Below are 7,804 nucleotides of genomic sequence, written 5' to 3'. Positions count from 1 at the left end.
GGTTTTTGTCCGGGCGGCGAGTCCCCTTTTACGGCTAATGGGGATATCCTCACCAGATTCCTTGTATATATAATAATTAATAGTTATATGGTAAGTATTTCATATTATAATATATTAAAATTTACACACAGAAAAGTGTAACGTTAACATTATTGGTAGGTACAATATATATTTGAACGCAGCTAATTAGATGTTGATCCATATTTATTAATTCATGTTAACATCAATGTCTGGGTATTATCATGAGATGATAATGTATATGGAAATATTCATAAACTATAATATTATTTATAATATAATATAATAGGAAGGGTAAGTATACTGGTTGGCTATAGTTATTAATGGCCAATGGATATTATTATTATACATTACCATTCCTATTGTCTTTGATACCAAATTTAAAAAATCTACGCGAGAGCTCTATGTGATAGGTATAATATAGTGGTTATAATTCAGGTACCTGCATGTTACATCATATATTATTCTCAATTGTATTATACTGTCAACTGTATATAAATTATAAAGTAGTGCCGTAGTGGAGCAAAAGAGTTTATGCGAAATATCAAACAGCAGTTTGTATAATGAATCATATGGATAACCACTGCAAAGTGCTGGTTTGGATGAATAAATTTAAAGCTTATAAAAAATGTCATTCGATCATTAATTTATATAAGGTTTTAAAATGTTTATACAAATTAAAAAACAATAAGAAAAAGTATATATTTGTATTGTTTTACCGATTATTAGTTGCAAGTTATTCATTTTATACTTTTGATAAAAATAGTAATTTTACAGAAGTATAATTATGTTGAACATAATATTCGAATCATACGACTATATAAGAATAATTGTATTAATGACATCATTTTGTTTATTAGTTCGGTCTGGGTCCAAATGAGAATAATGATAAGTTCACTTTTGTTCGATCACAAATTATAAATCAGGCTATGTAACTCCACTACCCATCATAGACCATAAAATATACATTAATGTAGATGCTATAGTATAATATATTGTATACAGTCAGTCTGCGCCCTCAACCGCGGTTATCGAACATAGAAAACCGCAACAATATATTATTATTATAATAAATGATAATATGATGAACGACGATCTGGCCCTCGGGCAGTTTGCTATAATAGTATGCTATATAGTGTATATAATATCAAATATAATATGTATTCAGTATTATATGCATGCAACAGATATAACGTCGACATCTATTGTGCCCAGAATATTTACAAGCGAAAATAATAATGGGTATAATACAATATTATTATACATATATGATGAATGCAAACACGTTATTGGCCGGTGTACATGATCATTATGCGTATTTTATTCACGTTTAGGGAAAATAAGAATATACATAATACAAAATATATCAAATGTCTTCAGGCTAGCTGACGTGATATGAAAGCTCGGTTTTCTGTACATATTATATATTACAATTGATTAATGATTTTTTTTACTTTCTTGATTTTTAATCAAGTAAGTATGGTAATTGAAATGAAAAAAGTCTGAATTTTGAAAACTTCAAGAATTTGTGTTAAATAGGAAAATAATATAAGTGTAATTCAGTTATAATGAGTAGGTATGGGTAATTTAGCTAGCTTTAAAATATAAAATACTAATGAGTGGTATAACCACTTGAATCCATAAAAACGTCGGCATGACCAGTCCCAAAATTTTTATTTTTTAACTTTTATCCTCAACTATGATAGCTAGAAAGTTGGTTGATAACTCATCAAAAATGAATTATCAAGTAGATACTAAATGTGGAATTAAAATTTTTTTAAAAGAGTTTTTTTTGCTAGATTTTCATTTAGCGATGTAGATATCCGAAACTGGAAAACGGATTTTGTTGTTTGGGGTTCTGTTAGATTTACATTCATTATGATATTATTGTACGGCCGACTGTATTGGACAGCAGTCTGAATATTATAAAGACAAATCGACGTCGATAACGCGGAAAATAGAATGGGTTTTATGAAATGAGACGATATAAAACCACACTGTATGTACACAAAAGTAATAATCAGGGCTGTGAATTCCATAGACTAAAAATGTGTTAAATTCCTATATGCGTTTATAGGCACTAGGAACAGGCGAAATATTCTTTAAAGCATTCACTAAAAAATTCCAAAACATGTAAAATTCTATAATTAATATGTATTATTAACAATAATAACGTCGATTTATCTATGTCCGTAACGGCTAATCACGCGGGTCACCAAATTGCAATCAAAATAAAGTATTGTTCAATACATTCATCTTTTTATCGATCAACAATCAAGAAATATCAAAAATAAAAATATATTATTAAAAAATGGAAAAAAAAATGACTTTATATGCTAGAACCTGTTAAATATGCAAAAATATGCAAAATAAGATTTCTTGTTTTACTTTTAAATATGAACACAAAACAAAACTTGACCGAATCCATATTCCAATTTACACAATGTAGAAAAAAAATCATGCAAATAAACTGAATTCAATAATATTAATAATCTTAAAATTATACATTCAGCCGATTTTTTGCCAGTTAGACACGAAGGTATGTATATACCTAACAATAAATTATAATATTCGAATATCACGGTATTCACCTATGTATATTATATTATATATGTGCGAGTGTATATTATTATAATAATATAGAGCCGCGTAGGTATATATCATTATATAATAATATATATATAGGAGCCGCAGTATATAGCTGCAGTCGGACTAGACCCTTTGACTGTTGCAGCGACGTACCTTGAGAGGGGGGGGGGGGGGTGCGGAGGAGTATTATACCTATACGGGAAAAAATAAAATTACCCGCCGAGGGCTCGGTCGGTGGAAAAAAAAATAAAACGAAAAACCGTCTATATAATATATATATATATACACCTATATTATATTATATGTATTATATCGGGGGTAGAAATAAAGGAGCATATAGTACGCCCTTATTTCTATATACGCAGGTACATTATATTTTATTATATTTTATAAAACGCTTTTTTTTTTAATGGAAAAGAAAATAAAACCCATAACGTATATTATAGGTATATATTATAACCTATATATGATAATATGCAGACACATCACACACACACACACACACACACGCATATACACGCATGTTTTATATATACATGTACATGTATGAAATAATACAGCTACTATATACATAATACCAAATACCTATATATATAAGTGTATAAACACAATGTATGATATTATATTATACTTTCGCCGACGACGAACGCCGCGAAGACGACCCGCGAGTCCTTCGCGGATCATTAAACTCTCTGTGCAATAATAACATGTAATACCGATACCTAATGCGAGTGGGCATACACAGGCACTTGGGCAATGTAGAGCTGCGCCTGTACCTGACACGCGTTTTTGTTCGGGACCATCATCGCATATAAACATATACCAGATACCTATATAATATTATAGACGATCGTGGCAATAATAATTGATTGTGCGGAACGAACACGCACAATATCATCGCCATACAATTATTATTCCGAAATAAATGAAAAAATTTAATATGTATCCAGCGCGCGTTACGCATTGAATTTTTTTTGCTTTTTTTATCTTTTCGGTTTTTATTTTTTTATCGCATTTTTTATTGCCGACTTACGCTTTTTTAATTCGTTACATTGTTGTGCGCATAATATCCGCAGTACGCTGTACAATGCGGCGATAGAGAATTCCGTATGTATACCTACCTCTGTTGTATATGTATAATGTATAGTATAATGGTTACCACTGCTCCGTTTATTATTTTATATTTTTTTGATTCGACGACGGTAGAGGGTAAAAAAGCCCACTTCTCGTCTTGTATAGTTCTAATAAAACACTCGACTGCAACTACAGGAGTACCATAATATACCCAACTCGCGGGAAACACAACAACCTATAGGTATGTATACCGATGTCGGTGAAGCGATGCCCACTCGGGTCTGTTCGAAATATATCGTATTATTATTATTATTATTATTATTCGTATTGAATAATAATAATATGTTCTCTTCGCGTGGAAGGTTATTGAAAATATTTAATATTTTTTATTCCGCTGGTTCAAACAGTGACGACGTACAAATTAATTCAAATCTATAAATGATAGGTGATATAATTGGCACCAATATAGATGGACTTGCAGGGGACTTACTCTACCCAAATCAAGTCCTCGTCAAGTATAGGTATTTTATTTATCATTTATTTCTACAATTTAAAATAATAAGCCAATATTCATCATTAAAACATAAAAAAATTATTCAAAATTTTGATTTTGTGGTACTGTATAATGTATATATGTTTCTTATATATTATGTGATATAATAAAGTTTTAAATACTCCGATTTCTTGGTGAGCACAACTTGGTGAACCACCCCTCTCCTCAAGACATATATGAGTATCTACTATACTGGATAGTACTATTGATTATAATTAATTATGTATTTATATAATCAATGTATATAAAGTATTTATACTACAGTCAATGATATATAATGTTTTTGTTTGACTGAGCCACCATAACATCTTCTTGCGGACTGTGACCTCTTTATGTCAATGGTAAGTCTCTTTTCTCTTCACCGCCAAATTCCGATTTACTCATAAATTAATGCTAGAATGGGAAAACCTTTTGTTTTTTATTTCATCTAATGTTATCATTCAAAACATGTGGTTTTAGGCCTTAAATGTTAGCAGACCGCTGTAATGGTATATTATAATCCAGGATACGCATAAGTCATCATTTTAAAAATACCGAATCATGCGTCCAAGTATTAGAGCACATTTGCAGTACCTCTTATATTCGATGTACCTTATTTGTCCTTCTCCAACTGCGGTGGTGCTAATAATATTGTGTCTTCCGTCACTTTTTCTTTGATAGTCCAGCTGTATCTTTCAATAAACTAACAAAAGTATCCTAATTAAATCTATTCTATAAATATTGTATGTTCAACAGAATTCGGATGGGTTTCAAAATGCGAATGTTCAACTTTTATACACATAATGGTTGAAAATATGTAATATTTTTTTTTTCGAAATGTTAATATAGATATTATATTAATATTATAACATATATTTTTGCATATTTTAATATTTCATTAAAAACAAATCTTAGATACATATTTAATTCGTCATGCACAACGAATAATGCCGATAACAGTTTGAATAATTACAATATTTTTTTAAGTAGGTACCTATACTTGTTTAGATTTTATTGAAACTTAAGCAATTTCTTATTTGTATAGAACTTAAATACTGGTTTCCTTCGTTTCATTCTACTAGATTTTACCACGGTGAGTTACCATATAGGTGCATACTTCGTTTCTAAATTTAAATTTTTTTAAATTTAAATTTAAATATTCGTTGCATTTGTCGATATACGTTGACAGATTTTATTCAATTAACGACACACGGAAGACGCAGTAGAAAAGGAGTAGGTGCTAAACTACATACGAAACGTATCTACTATATATATATGAGCAAGAACGGTGCACGTTTTCGGACCTCTCGTCGTGTTTTTCGTTTAAAATCATAAACGACTGAAACGCGCTTCCCGCGCGGCCGAAACGTGTCGAAGGATATTTTTATATTATTCTACACTGTGTCTCGCATGGAAGCTGGTCGTCACTTTTTTTTCCTAGTCGTTTTGGTCTCGATCGAAAATAATAATTATAATTTCCAAACACCATCGCAGTGATCGTGTATTTCGGTACACACGTATAAGCACTGCAGTGTATACGTCCTATATTATACACGGGCAACGGCGGTGGCCATCTATACCAATTCGTTTCGGTACGCGTTCGCTCCGTCTCGTATATTATAATATTGTTGGCGGATGCGAGCACACACGCACACACAATATCATGCACACACGAAAATTCATTACTGTGACGCGACGGCTTCTGTCGCTGCTGAATGACTGGTCTACCACCCGTGTGAGAGTGTGTGCGGATTTCCGAGAAATACATTTTTTTTTACATATATATTATAATGCGTACCTGTGTGTGTGTGTGTGTGTGTGTATATAATAACGACGACGGGTTTTTGGACTGACAGTGACGGCGGCGGCCTCCCCGGGGAATGCGGCCTCCGCCGCAGCCGCGAAGGCGAGAACCACCTTCGTCGACGAGGTGACACGACACGACGACGTGTGTCGACCGAGAGGATAAAATAAAAATTAAAAAATAAATAACACTCGACGTTACCATATTATAATATTATGTGTGCTGCGGCCTCGTCGAGCACAATAATATAATATATAATTATTATTATTATTTTCAAAAACAAAACTCACACCTAGAGCCACCTATGTAATAGTATATAATATTATAGGTACACGCAAATATAAAACAACATCTTGAGTTGGACCGATTGGTGGGACCGGTGTGACGGGCATAAATAAACACCAGCGGAGATGTATTCGGACTTGGGTATGTTCCCATAATGATTATCAGCTATAATTATTAATTATACATAGCATTATATAATTATAATTTTATTATTTTATCTAAACAATTTTGAGTGATTTCAGTGTGAATTCGAGATTTTGAGTATTTTCACGCCGTATCTGTGCTGAAAATTTTTTGAATTAAATAGGTACCAGTAGTCTGAGTTGTATCTATGGTGTGGTTTAGACTTGATCTATCGAAATACGACGACAAATCAGTGTTTAAATATTATAAATTTATAAAATTTAATACTGCTAATATAACTGACGAGAAAATTATTTCCCATGCTAAGGATCCATATAATATGATCATGATGTAAAAAGGGTTAACAAATCTGGGGGGCTAGAAATATCAATTAAAACGTATTAACATAATTTTTTATACTGGCGAGGTTAATTTAGGAAATATTTGGGAGACTAATCCCCAATTTACGCCTATGAATATATAGGCAAGTGCAGGAATAAATCTTCAGTAGTTTAAAACCGAAACAAGGGAGAAATATAAGGACATGTTTATAGCCGCAATAATTTGGTCTTTATTTGATAAGGTAAGTATTTTGTGATTGGAAGGTGAGAAATAAAAATTAAATTAAAAATATTCCTCACATTCTAAAAGTCATATAGAATTGGCGAAAAATGTATACGAATTAATTACCTATACCTATACTAGACAACAAGGCCGTATCTGAGGGGAGAGGGGGGGTCCAAGGGTCTGGACCCCCCAACATTTTTTCATTATCTAATTTTTAACCAAAAATCAAAACCTAAATTCAATAAAATCAAAATATACATGTTTTTGACCCCCCCCCCCTCCTCGAAAAAATTTCTGGATTACGGCCTTGCTAGACAAATTTACTTAAAGTCAATTGGTTAAAAAATAAAAAAATCTTTTTTAATTAGAATATTATAATATGTAATGATTTATGAGTAATGAGCAGTGGCGCAACCAAGGGGGGGCCATCTCCGGGTCCCCTCAGGCCGTATTAATTAATTTATTGAGAGGACGTCGCACCCGCATATGTTGTCTCCGTCTTACACGTGTACGACATAGCAAATTTTACGCTCAGCAGATCACGTTAAGCCCCGTTAATTTTAAAATTAGAGTGAATTGACCTCTTATAAAATTTGGGTGAGAATATGATCTAAGGCATCTCATCGACTTTGTTATATTTTTATAAATTAATTAATACGGCCCTAGGGGACCAGAAGACGGGTCCCCCTTCCTTGGTTGCGCCACTGCTCATTACTCATAAATCATTACATATTATAATATTCTAATTAAAAAAGATTTGTTTATTTTTTAACCAATTGACTTTAAGTAAATTTGTCTAGCAAGGCCGTAAT

Source organism: Metopolophium dirhodum, chromosome 1 (assembly GCF_019925205.1).
Source record: "Metopolophium dirhodum isolate CAU chromosome 1, ASM1992520v1, whole genome shotgun sequence".
In the NCBI taxonomy this organism is placed as follows: Eukaryota; Metazoa; Arthropoda; class Insecta; order Hemiptera; family Aphididae; genus Metopolophium; species Metopolophium dirhodum.
Note: the sequence above shows the minus strand (reverse complement) of the source record.